Source organism: Choloepus didactylus, chromosome 3 (genome assembly GCF_015220235.1).
Source record: "Choloepus didactylus isolate mChoDid1 chromosome 3, mChoDid1.pri, whole genome shotgun sequence".
Lineage (NCBI taxonomy): Eukaryota > Metazoa > Chordata > Mammalia > Pilosa > Megalonychidae > Choloepus > Choloepus didactylus.
This window is the reverse complement of record NC_051309.1, coordinates 207,989,822-208,004,340: the sequence shown is the minus strand read 5'-3', so window position 1 is coordinate 208,004,340 and position 14,519 is coordinate 207,989,822. Positions and strand designations below refer to the sequence as shown.

Here is a 14,519-nt window from a genome sequence, read left to right as displayed (position 1 = left end):
TCCAAAAGCACAGCATCCTCAGTTAGTACATGACATGAGAAGTTAGCTGTAATTGTTACCAACTCCAACTCAAACACTCTTTCTACTTTGCACACAACAAATGCTGAAAGTTAAGATATCCTCAAGAGCCAAGTGCTTGCTGTCCATTGAGGAAGTGTGCATTTCCTTTTCCAATATTCGCGAAGTCACGCTCCCATTAATTCCTTAAGCAATTTAACATATTTTAATCCCTTAATAAATACAAGCCAATGCAAAGACTTAGTGGGGTGGGAGGGAGAGACTTAACAATGTTCATGAAGTTATTAGGACATACCCTAGAAGTAGTAGGTTACACCTCACACGGTGGAGGCTACTGTTCTAGAAAAAAACAAAAAACACCAAACCCTTTAAAGAAGGGAAACATCTGAGTTCTTTTAGGGCAATTTTTCATCCTGAACTACCATCAGGATTTATACCTACTTCTCATTTGGTTTTTATTGGAAGAGTTCATTTTCCTCCAGAGTCGCTCCAGTGGAATTACTTTTTGGAATTAGAACTTATCCCAAACAAGGCGATGATATCCGTCAATGCCTGCCTCAGGTGCTTCCCAAAGCAAAGCGAACCTGTCTCAGGGAAAAAGAGCTTGCAAGATATATGGAAATTGATGAGGCTGTCTCCCACGAGAACGTACAACACGCCATAGCCATCATTTGCAACCAGTCCAAAGCCCCCCTCCACCGGACACGTACTCTGGATTCTCTTCCAAGTCAAACAGCTCCACCTGCTGTTGAGGGGGTTTGGCTGGTGGGCAGTCTCCATGGTTCAGACAAAACTTCCTTAAGGAAAGGTGAATCCACAGCCAGGTATTTGGACGCCACGTACAAGCAGAAGAGATGACGATGGATCCCAGAGCCGATCATCACCAGGAGGTACAGGAGCTGGTGCTTCTCAGATGCAACCTTGAATAATTTCAGCCTCTGCTCAACCGTCTGCGTGGGATTGCACAACTCTGTAGTACAGGAGTGAATGGTTTCTGTTCTACCCTCACGAAAGAGCTGGGTCATGGAAGCTTCGTATGTCAGGCAAAATCTGTCCATGTCCCTGTAATAATCCAGCTGGAGGGCAAGTTGGATGAAGGGCGTCTGGGCTGGTTCGGCATTTCATCATTATGCCTTTTACCAAAAGCAAGCGAATGGAAGAAGTGGAAATTGACATCGTTAGCCAGAACACTTGTGCTGTTCAGGGAAATCTCTATAACCTCCTGACCTTCTTCAGAGATCTCCCGCTGCAGCCTGGTGGGGTACAGGATTCTTGGGTCAGTGTCCCCTTTATAGTGGCCATCCTCTGCATAGCGCAGCTGTAGGCTGTCAGTGTCCATCACATACTCCCACGGGTGGCCAACCATGGGGCGTCAGCCAAGAGTACTCCGCGTTCATGCCTATCTTGCCATTTTTGAAGACGATAAAGGTAAAGGACTTGTCAAACACCTGTCGAAACATTTGCCATGCAGGAGAAACTTGGCATAGCTGTCCATGGATGTGTCTGGGTCTTCCTTTCTATATCCTTGTTCTGTTTCATTTAAAGTTACGAAGAACGCTGATTTTTCGACTGCATCCAGGGACTGCTTATTTTTCCCACACACAAAATAAGCTTGGCAACACCTAGCCCAGGGCATTCTTTCCCCCGTGGTGAGTGCCGCCAGCTTCCTTCACCAGCCTGAGGCTCAGAGGGGTCATACAGAATCCTCTGCATGCGCAGCTGAATTTCTCAAAGCTTCAGCAGTCTCCCAACGCGGTAGGTATGGTACATGACGATGTGCCTGCTGTCCTTGATGTGCTGGATGGTGTCTGATTCCTCTCCTGGGATTTGAGAAGTATTGAACATTTGCTCCCACTGTGCAGAGCAGAGCAGAATCGTGGATCCCAAAAGAAAAGTGGGCTTGATTTCCTCGAGATCCAGTTTTGCGCCTGTACAGCAGGATGGCATGGATGGCGTTTGCCTGCTCTGGCTACCTGCAGGTGCTTCTGCAAGATATATAGCAAGTCCACGGGCATAGTAATCGCTGTTGACCATCAGCTGCCCTCGCCCCTCGGAGCAGATGTACTGTACTCCTCCCACCAGTAGCTACATAATTTGTAGCCCACCAGGATTTCCGCTTCCAAATACTACCATAATTTGGGTCCAAGATTAACAGCAAAATCTTGTGCAAGAGTTGTCATCCATTTACAGTTTTCTTCCTTCATAAGGGGCCTCACTGATTCCAGTTATCTGCTCACAGTGTTTCTGATGGCTGGAACGGGCACATGTGGCAGGGATGTCTGGAGGCTGTACAGCACGGGCTTTTGACCTGGAAAGATCTTCACCATAGCCATCCAGATTTTGGTGGCCAGGCTCACCTTGCTGTGCTGGGCAAACATCCATCCATGGTAGAAGAGGAGCAGCTTCAGGGTTTAGCACATCAGGAACATGAGGCCCACCACAAACCGGTGCTGAAAAGTCCCGCTGACCACGTTCTTCATCTGGCTGGACATGTAGCCCATCCGGTCGAGGGTCTGACTGATCTTTGCAATAATTCCTAAGGAGGGGCCCACTTTAGCATACATGGTTGACATCACACCCACCACCATGATAAGCCAGCTGGACGGACTGGCCGGGTACACACCGGTGATGATCCTGTTTTTGAATATGATGAATTTATTTTTCCAGGAATGAAGTCCAGAGAGATAGATTTGCTTGAGGGCTTTCATGGCTTCAACCACAGGTCAATTCTGTCAACAGTGACCATGGAACTGGAGGCCACAGCTAGGTGAGCCCCTGTCATCTTCAGTAGTTACAGAGCTAGTGGCCCAAGGAGCAGCTGCAGCAGCAGTGGCGGACTGAATGAGCTACCTTTGTTCATTTTTAATGGATTACTTGTCCTTATTTCTACCATTCTGTAGGTTTTCTTTTCACCTTCTTATTAATGTTCCTAAATGTACAAAAGTTTTTAATTCTGATGAAGTCCATTTTATCTATTTTTTCTCTTTGTTGCTCATGTGTTTTAGTGTCTTATATCTAGGAAACTGCTATCAAATCCATGGAGGATTTCCCCTAAGCTTTCTTCTAAGAGTGTTATTAGGTGTTATTGTTTAGATCCTTGATCCATTTGGAATTAAGTTTTGTGTATGGTATGAAATAGGGATCCAACTTTTTTTTTTTTTTTCCATGTGAAAAGCCAGTTTTCCCAGTACATTGTTTGAAAAGGACCATTCTTTTCCCTCACTTAATGCACTTGGCACTTTGTTGCCAATCAGTTGGCCACAGATGTGTGGGTTCATCCCTGGACTCTCTTGTTCTATTGGTCTATTTTATGCCAGTACCATCATTTACTATGGCTTTGTAGTAAGTTTTGAAATCAGAAAGTGTTGAAACCTCCAACTTTGTTCTTTTTCAGTAGTGATTTGGCTACTCAGGGCCCTCTGTAATTCCATATGAATTTGAGGATTGGCTTTTCATTCCTGCAAAAAAGGCTGCTGGGATTTTGATGGAGGTTGTGTTGAATTTGTAGATCACTTTGGGTAGTGTTGGGGATTGAATCATGTTCTCCACAAAAGGCACGTTCAGGTTGCAACCCTTGATCCTATGGGTGTGAACCCATTTGTAAACAGGAACTTTAAAAATGTTATTAGTTAAGGTGTGCCCAAACTGAATGGTGGTGGACCCTAATCTAATATGGCTGAAGCCTGGACACAGAGAAAAAACCATGGAGAGGAGCCAGAAATTGGAAGAGAAAGAAGCAGACACTGCCATGTGCATTGCCATGTGACAAAAATGCCAAGGAACTCCAGAGTTTGCTGGTCAGCCAGAAGATACCAACCCCAGAAGGAAGCAAGCTTTCTAGCCTCTGAAACCATGAGCCGATAAATTCCTGTTGTTAAGCTAACACATTGAATGGGTTTTGTTTTAGCAGTTGGGAAACTAAGACAGGTTGTATTCACATCTTAACAATATTAAGTCTTCCTATCATGAACATGGGCTGTCATGTTATTTATTTAGCTTTCTTGAATTTCTTTCAGCAGTGTATTATAGCTTTCTACATACAAGTCCTTTACATCCTTGGTTACATTATTCCTATATATTTTATTCTTTTAGATATTGTGAATGGAATCCATTTTTAAATTTCCATTTTGGGTTCTTCTTTGCTGGTATATAGAAACTTTTAATCTTACAGGCTGCAACTTCGCTGAATTAGCTTACTAGCTCTATTAGTTTTACTTACTACTTTTTATTTCGTACTTTCATACATAATGGAACAAATTTTGAATTTGATTTTTCATGTTCAATGAATAGTGGTATTTTTATTATATTCAGGATGATTAGATATTAGTTTCTGATTATTCAATTCTTCATTCTTTCCTTCCTTTTTCACTGCTCCTTCTCTGCTTCCCCTTACATCCTTATTTCCTCTCTCCTTCCTTTCAACTGTCCCATCTCTTTTCTTCTTTCTACTCTCTTTTCCACCCCCCTTCATTTGGTTGTTTCTTTCTATAAATGTTTTAATGAGTTCTACTATGTATTGGTCACTATTGTTTGGTTCTGGTGGATAAAGCACAGTCCCTACACTTGAGGAGAGCAATATAAAATAGTGTTCTACTACGTACAGTAGAAATATGAGCAAAGTACTATGGAAGAAGCCCAGAGTAAAAAAGGGGTTCGAGTAGTAAGAGAAGAATGGAAGGACTAGGAAGTTTTCAATTCTTAATTTTACATAAGTCTATCAGGGCATTTTAAGCAAAGAGGAAAAAAAGTATTACAGAGATATGAAAAGGCCACAAGGTGTTCAGGAAGTGGTGGGTATGCAGTAAGTACAAGCTGGTGCAAGAGAGGAATTTGGCAGGGTTCAAGACATGGAAAGCAATTAGGTGTGAGGAAAGATTTTAAAAGGGCCGTCCATTTCATAGTAGGTGCTGCAAATTTTATATTGTAGGCAACGCACTCCTTTAAGAGATTTTAAGATAGTGAGTGGAATAACTAATTCTGTTTTTAAAAATCATTTCTATTATCAGTTGATTAAAGACCTTCTAAGAAATTGTAAACAAACAAATGGTAAACCTATGCTCCCTGCAAATAATTTTATAAACAAATAGCCGGAAACCATTTTTCAATTAAGTATATACTGTCAGGGGTTGCTGAATGCATCACTTGCTTCAAACCTCAGAAGTTCGCTGTACGTGCTCAGCACTATCCAAGAAATAGATGTATGGTCCATGCAGATTCACTCTTAACTGTTCCTGAGCCTTCATCCAGGAGTTTCTCAAAGACCCAAGTTCATTCCCTTTGGCATATATTTTGACTGCATCCAATTTGTTGTACCAAAATCTAAAAATAGGAGAGAGGGGAGATCCAAAATAATCTCAAGAATAAAAAAAGGAGCATTCTTCTCCTTTCACCCCAAATACATGAGGATAGCCACATTGCTTCTTGAGAAATATTTCAGTTATTTGTTGTGACTGCCATCCATTTTCAAGTGGGAGTGGGGGCAGCTCAAAATGTGTTATTATGTTTTAATCAGTGCCATGGGGAAAATTGTGGAGCATCTCATACCAAATTGTGGAGATCTTTTTTGACAGCTTTAGCAGAAATAGTGGAAAACTGAAGAAAATTGTAAAAAAAAAAAAAAGCAGTTGAAATGATTTACAGTTACTGAAAACCTCTTGCAAACCCTGCTATATTATATTTATTTAATATAATCTCTGATTTTAGCTACTGCCTTAAACTTCACTTTCGATTCTCTTCCTGTGTTAAAGGTGCCTGACCCCCTGTATCTGGTACCCAAGCAGCGAAATCTTTACTGTTTCTGATTACCAGAACTTGGACAGTTACATATCTTCTCTGCAGCTCTAAGTGATGAAATTTTTATTACAGATTGCCCATTTTATGCCCATATTTTGCGATTTTCTTCTCTTCAATTAAATTGCAAACATGTCAAACTCTTTTTTTAACTTAGCCATGGATATTTGGTTTCTAATAATCAATAAGAGCTATTGGTTTCAAAAATTATATATAAAAATTTAAAATATTTTGCACTATTATTTAACACAGGTATTTTTAAATAATAATTCAATAGGGTAAAGACATTAATCTCAGAAATCAAACTCTTTTCTCAGAGTTGTGATGGCTTATTCTACTTTTTTGCCTCTTAATCAAATACTATCTTGTACTACCTCATTTTTTTGTGTGCAGTTATTTATATTGTAGGTTTTCTTGCCACAAGTAAACTTCAAACTCCAGAAAACATGCAGTGAATGTCAGTCATCCTTTCTTAGCTACCTAAGTACATTATAGAACCTCATGGCATGTTCTATATTTCAAATGTCCCATTGGGATTAAATATTTTGATGAGAAACATGCTTCCACTTCTTTGACACATTTAATATGCAACTCAGGAAAGTAGATTCACCTAATATTGCTTATAATCTTGTTTCAGCTTCTCTTATTCCCTATCTTTCTTAAAATTTATATTCTCACTTGCTATGAGTTTTTCTCTCATTATACCAAATTGTCACTTATCTTTATTTTTAATCACATACGTGGATATACAGAATTCTTAAATTCATGCTATTGCTACCTTGTAAACTTTTCAAATTTGTGCAACAGAGGAGGAGCAGGGGGCTTCCCAGATTTGTGGGAAAGTAGATTGGTAGATAGATATATTTTCAAATACATGAAGGATGATGACCTAGCCCAAAGAGAATCCTACAAATATATTTTTAAATATCACTGTAGTGCAGTGCAGAAAAACAGATAAGCAAGGAGCAATATGAATGTTATTATTAATAACTGAGCAGAAGAGCCAAGAGAGAAACAGAGAGGAAACCAATTCATTCTGGCAAGAAATTTGAAAGAGTATATTTAGCAACAAATAAGGGGAAATATATAACAAGTGGAGATGTGATCAAATAGAGAATAGAGACCAACAAAATGTTCTTTCTAAAGGAACTGGTCACAGTAAAGAAGACATTACCTCCTTAACCCTATAACTAAACTGAATAAAACTAAAAGTTTATAAATAAGACCTTATAAATCAGTCAAGAATACTAGAGAAATTAGAAAATATCAGATCACTGTAGAAACAAAACAAAACAAACATATTTAGGCTCCAAAAAATAGACTGGTAAAGAAAACATAAATGTCAACAAAGGACTAATTTAACTCCTGAGAGAAAAAGTCTTAACAAAAATGATACTTCCAAATAATGGTATATTTCCCAATACTAATTCAAATATAAGAGTAAAGAAAACAACTTTTCCAACATACAGAAGGTGGAAGTGTGATTCTATACCATTCCAAATCAGTCAGGTAAACTTCTGCTCTTTCAATAGCTGCTTTGGGGAAGAAACACAGTACTCCCAAATTTCATAAATCTACAGAACATTAGTCCATTACTCTGGAATATATACTCTGCTAAAATATTAGTCACACTTAAAGAGAAGGAAGACGAAAATTTTCAATATAAAGAGAGTTTAGTGCAGCAGAGGCTTCCAAAATTTAAGAAACTGTCAGAATAATGAACATACCCCTATCTTATTAATACTAACATTGATATTGTACTAAAAATGGAGTCCAGAAATAACTTTCTCACTTATTTTTTATTCAGCTAATTGTCATTTATTGAATCCTTCTCATGCACAAACCACTGTGTTAAGCAGACAAAGAGATTTGTAAGTTGTCAAATTATTCAATTATTGGACCCTATCACCATTTTTGGCATCTAGGGAGAACAGCCAGTATTCTACTTAAATGATATAGCTATCTGGGAATGGAGAAAGGTGACACTTTTAAGTTGGTTGCATTGAACCTGTAGAGTTTCATTTTCTTCACAAATAATGAGGACATATTGTTTACACAGTCCTTAGAATGCTTACATAGAACCTGTTAAGGCTTAGGCTGTCAGGAGTAGGGGTAAGGAGCTAGGGGTTTTAATAACTTGGTTACTATTGATCCTGATTTCTTAGTACAGACCCAAACATGATAGAATCTTTGATACAAGCATTTTTCCCAAGTAACTCTTTGCCAAAAGGGATCTGTGGTGGTCATTGTAGGATGTTGAATATCAGTGAGAAGTCTATGTCATGCTTCACATTTTCTTCCTCCATAAAACTCATACAGAATACTTATGGGCCAAATCAGTTAGGACACCCAATCTTTTGTTTTCTTTTTTCTACTTTATATCTACATATAACCTATTTTAATAGTCCAAGTTTTTTCCATGCTTTCATGAATCCAATCGAATCTTTTCTTCAGTGATCAATTTGGCTACATCAATAAGAACAAAAGTTTCTCCATCCAGTATCAGTGAGGGCTGTAAAGACATTTTTTCATTAAAAATCCATGCCCACATTTTTTTCTACTTTCAGCCCAAAGCTTGCAATATGAGGCTAAAATTACTGACAGCCAGGACTCATCTAATGTATAAGGCTGGGAATTAAACAATTTACTAGGTGATGTGGGGAAAATGACTTAAGTTTTAATGGATAAATCAGTAATCCTGTCCTGTAACCATTTTAAATTCACATGGGAAATAGGTGAGAAGGAAGTGATCTCACCCATTTTGGTCTCTGGGTATGTTTTACTGATTCTTTTAGGTTGTTCCTGCAGAATTTTGAATGATATGCATTCTTAAGATACTTTTCCATGTTCATTTGTCCAGTAATTCAGGGTTTTCCTGGTCAGAAATGAAATATCTGACATCATCAAAATGCTATTGTGAATTCAGATAAAGATATCAACAAATGCCAAAAAATATTTGAAAAAATGGCTGCAAACAAGATGTTGAAAGCCATCCCCAGCAAGAGCAAGGATGGAACTGAGCAAATTAATTGATGAGATCTCAGAGTGTAACAGATAAAATTTTGAAATTATATAAGTGTGCTTTGGAATATCTCTGTATGTAGGAATAATCTTTTGATAGTGCTCTTTTTTATAATTAGATATACTTAAACAGGAGTGGTTGTATCTCTCCCTAAAAGCTATGGGTCCCAAGGAGGTGGGGCAAGATGGTGGATTGGTGAGGTGTACATTTTAGTTACTCCTCCAGGGAAGTAGGTAGAAAGCCAGGAACTGCGTGAACTGGACACCGCAGAGCAATCTGACTTTGGGCATACTTCATACAACACTCATGAAAACGTGGCAATTGGAATGCTGAGATCAGCGAAATCTGTAAGTTTTTGCGGCCAGGGGACCCGCGCCCCTCCCTGCCAGGCTCAGTCCCATGGGAAGGAGGGGCCCGTCAGCGCCCGGGAAGGAGAAGGGAGAACTGCAGTGGCAGCTCTTATTGGAAACTCATTCGACTGATCAAAACTCCAACCATAGATAGACTGAGACCAGGACACTAGAGAATCTGAGAGCAGCCAGCCCAGCAGAGAGGAGACAGGCATAGCAAAAAAACAGCAAGAAAAACTCAAAAATAAAAGCAGATGCGTTTTGGAGTTCCGGTGAACATAGAAAGGGAAAGGGCAGAGCTCACGCCCGCAGGCTCATTTGCAAAACCCAAAGAAAAACTGATCTCTCTGCCCCCTGGATCCTTCCTTAATAGCCCTAATTGCTTTGTCTCTTAGCATTTCAATAACGCATTAGATCTGCCAGGAGAGCCCTTTTCTTATTTTTTTTTTTTTAATCTTTTTTTCATTTTTTAAAACAATTACTCTAAGAAGCCCAATACAGAAAGCTTCAAAGACTTGCAATTTGGGCAGGTCAAGACAAGAGCAGAACTGAGAGCTCTGAGACAAAAGGCAATAATCCAGTGGCTGAGAAAATTCACTAAATACCACAACTTCCCAAGAAAAGGGGAGCATCCTCTCACAGCCATCATCCAGGTAGACAGGAAACACTCCTGCCAGTCACCAACCCCATAGCCCAGAGCTGCCCCAGACAACCCAGTGTGATGAAACTGCTTCAAATAACACACATACACCACAAAATTGGGTGTGGACATTAGCCTTCCCTGCACCCTCAGCTGGCTGTACCAGACTTGGGAAAGTGGAGCAGTGGGAATTAACAAGCCCCATTCAGACATCATTTCAGCAGACTGGGAGCCTCCCTACACAGACCGGCAGCCCAGAACCACCCTGGGTGGATGGCACTCACCTGTGACATAGCACAGTCATCCCTCAACAGAGGACAAGGGGGTACAAGGCCTGGAAGAGGGACCCACTCACAAGTCTCAGGGGCCACATGCCAATACCAAGGACTTGTGGGTCAGTGGCAAAGACAAACTGTGGCAAGACTGAACTGAAGGATTAGACTATCGCAGCAGCTTCAAAACTCCAGGAACACCAGGGAGATTTGGTTGTTAGAGCTGCCCCCCTCCCTGAACGCCCAGACACACACCCCTTATACAGGGCGGGCAACACCAACTACACTTGCAAGCTTGGTACACCAACTGGACCCCATAAGACTTACTACCCCACTCACCACAGAGGCAAAGCAGGGAGAACTGGCTTGAGGGGAACAGGTGGCTCGTGGACGCCACCTGCTGGCTAGTCACAGAAAGTGTACTCCACGAAGCTATAGACCTGACAAATTAGAGATAAGGATTTCAATTGGTCTACAAATCCTAAAGAACCCTACCAAGTTAAGCAAATGCCAAGAGGCCAAAAACAACAGAAAATTTTAAAGCATATGAAAAAACCAGAAAATATGGATAACCCAAGCCCAAGCACCCAAATCAAAAGGTCAGAAGAAATACAGTACTTAGAGCAACTAATTAAAGAACTAAAGATGAACGATGAGACAATGGCACGGGATATAAAGGACCTCAAGAAGAGCATGGAACAGGATATAAAGGACATCAAGAAGACCTTAGAAGAGCATAAAGAAGACATTGCAAGACTAAATAAAAAAATAGAAGATCTTATGGAAATTAAAGAAACTGTTGACCAAATTAAAAAGATTCTGGACACTCATAGTACAAGACTAGAGGAAGTTGAACAATGAATCAGTGACCTGGAAGATGACAGAATGGAAAATGAAAGCACAAAAGAAAGAATGGGGAAAAAAATTGAAAAATTCGAAATGGACCTCAGGGATTTGATAGATAATATAAAACATCCAAATATAAGACTCATTGGTGTTCCAGAAGGAGAAGAAAAGGGTAAAGGTCTAGCAAGAGTATTCAAAGAAATTGTTGGGGAAAACTTCCTGAATCTTCTAAACACCATAAATACACAAATCAAAAATGCCCAACTAACTCCAAATACAATAAATCCAAATAAACCCACTCCGAGACATATTCTGATCACACTGTCAAATACAGAAGAGAAGGAGCAAGTTCTGAAATCAGCAAGAGAAAAGCAATTCACCACATACAAAGGAAACAGCGTAAGACTAAGTAGTGACTACTCAGCAGCCACCATGGAGGCGAGAAGGCAGTGGCACGACATCTTTAAAATTCTGGGTGAGAAAAATTTCCAACCAAGAATACTTTATCCAGCAAAGCTCTCCTTCAAATTTGAGGGAGAGCTTAAATTTTTCGCAGACAAACAAATGCTGAGAGAGTTTGCTAACAAGAGGCCTGCCCTACTGGAGATACTAAAGGGAGCCCCACAGACAGAGAAACAGAGAAAGGAGAGAGAGCCATGGAGAAAGGTTCAGTACTAAAGAGATTCGGTATGTGTACATTAAAGGATATTAATAGAGAGAGGGAAAAATATATATGACAAACATAAGCCAAAGGATAAGATGGCTGATTCAAGAAATGCCTTAATGGTGATAACGTTGAATGTAAATGGATTAAACTCACCAATTAAAAGGTATAGATTTGCAGAATGGATCAAAAAAAATGAACCATCAATATGCTGCATACAGGAGACTCATCTTAGACACAGGGACACAAAGAAATTGAAAGTGAAAGGATGGAAAAAAATATTTCATGCCAGCTACAGCCAAAAGAAAGCAGGTGTAGCAATATTAATCTCAGATAAAATAGACTTCAAATGCAGGGATGTTTTGAGAGACAAAGAAGGTCACTACATATTAATAAAAGGGGCAATTCAACAACAAGAAATCACAATCATAAATGTTTATGCACCCAATCAAGGTGCCACAAAATACATGAGACAAACACTGGCAAAACTAAAGGAAGCAATTGAGGTTTCCACAATAATTGTGGGAGACTTCAACACATCACACTCTCCTATAGATAGATCAGACAGAAGACCAATAAGGAAATTGAAAACCTAAACAATCGGATAAATGAATTGGATTTAACAGACATACATAGAACATTACATCCCAAATCACCAGGATACACATACTTCTCTAGTGCTCAGAGGACTTTCTCCAGAATAGATCATATGCTGGTACATAAAACAAGCCTCAATAAATTTAAAAACATTTAAATTATTCAAAGCACATTCTCTGACCACAATGGAATACAATTAGAAGTCAATAACCATCAGAGACTTAGAAAATTCACAAATACCTGGAGATTAAACAACACACTCCTAAACAATCAGTGGGTTAAAGAAGAAATAGCAAGAGAAATTGCTAAATATATAGAGACGAATGAAAATGAGAACACAACATACCAAAACCTATGGGATGCAGCAAAAGCGGTACTGAGGGGGAAATTTATAGCACTAAATGCATATATTAAAAAGGAAGAAAGAGCCTAAATCAAAGAACTAATGGATCAACTGAAAAAGCTAGAAAATGAACAGCAAACCAATCCTAAACCAAGTAGAAGAAAAGAAACAACAAGGATTAAAGCTGAAATAAATGACATAGAGAACAAAAAAAAATAGGGAGGATAAATAACACCAAAAGTTGGTTCTTTGAGAAGATCAACAAGATTGACAAGCCCCTAGCTAGACTGACAAAATCAAAGAGAGAAGACCCATATAAAAAAAATAATAAATGAGAAAGGTGACATTACTGCAGATCCCAAGAAAACTAAAAAAATTATAAGAGGGTACTATGAACAACTATATGGCAACAAACTGGATAATGTAGAGGAAATGGACAATTTCCTGGAAACATATGAACAACCTAGACTGACCAGAGAAGAAATAGAAGACCTCAACCAACCAATCAAAATCAAAGAGATCCAATCAGTCATCAAAAAGCTTCCCACAAATAAATGCCCAGGGCCAGATGGCTTCACAGGAGAATTCTACCAAACTTTCCAGAAAGAACTGACACCAATCTTACACAAACTCTTTCAAAACATTGAAGAAAATGGAACACTACCTAACTCATTTTATGAAGCTAACATCAATCTAATACCAAAACCAGGCAAAGATGCTACAAAAAAGGAAAACTACCAGCCAATCTCCCTAATGAATATAGATGCAAACATCCTCAACAAAATACTTGCAAATTGAATACAAAGACACATTAAAAAAATCATACACCATGACCAAGTGGGGTTCATTCCAGCCATGCAAGGATGGTTCAACATAAGAAAATCAATCAATGTATTACAACACATTAACAAATCAAAAGGGAAAAATCAAATGATCATCTCAATAGATGCTGAAAAAGCATTTGACAAAATCCAACATCCATTTTTGATAAAAACACTTCAAAAGGCAGGAATTGAAGGAAACTTCCTCAATATGATAAAGAGCATATATGAAAAACCCACAGCCAGCATAGTACTCAATGGTGAGAGACTGAAAGCCTTCCCTCTAAGATCAGGAACAAGACAAGGATGCCCGCTATCACCACTGTTATTCAACATTGTGCTCGAAGTGCTAGCCAGGGCAATCCGGTAAGACAAAGAAATAAAAGGCATCCAAATTGGAAAGGAAGAAGTAAAACTGTCATTGTTTGCAGATGATACGATCTTATATCTGGAAAACCCCGAGAAATTGACGATACAGCTACTAGAGCTAATAAACAAATTTAGCAAAGTAGCAGGATACAAGATTAATGCACACAAGTCAGTAATGTTTCTATATGCTAGAAATGAACAAACTGAAGAGACACTCAAGAAAAAGATACCATTTTCAATAGCAACTAAAAAAATCAAGTACCTAGGAATAAACTTAACCAAAGATGTAAAAGACCTATACAAAGAAAATTACATAACTCTACTAAAAGAAATAGAAGGGGACCTTAAAAGATGGAAAAATATTCCATGTTCATGGATAGGAAGGCTAAATGTCATGAAGATGTCAATTCTACCCAAACTCATCTACAGATTCAATGCAATCCCAATCAAAATTCCAACAACCTACTTTGCAGACTTGGAAAAGCTAGTTATCAAATTTATTTGGAAAGGGACGATGCCTTGAATTGCTAAAGACACTCTAAAAAAGAAAAACCAAGTCAGAGGACTTACACTCCCTGACTTTGAAGCTTATTATAAAGCCACAGTAGTCAAAACAGCATGGTACTGGCACAAAATAGACATATAGATCTATGGAATCGAATTGACAGTTCGGAGATAGACCCCCAGATCTATGGCTGAGTGATATTTGATAAGGCCCCCAAAGTCACTGAACCAGGTCATAAAGGTCTTTTCAACAAATGGGGCTGGGAGAGTTGGATATCCATAT

General features: G+C 39.1%; 1 pseudogene; it reads right to left on the bottom strand.

Moving 5' to 3' along the window:
- Positions 1-516: 516 nt before the first annotated feature.
- Positions 517-3,135, bottom strand: LOC119530103 (annotated as a pseudogene).
- Positions 3,136-14,519: the final 11,384 nt, after the last annotated feature.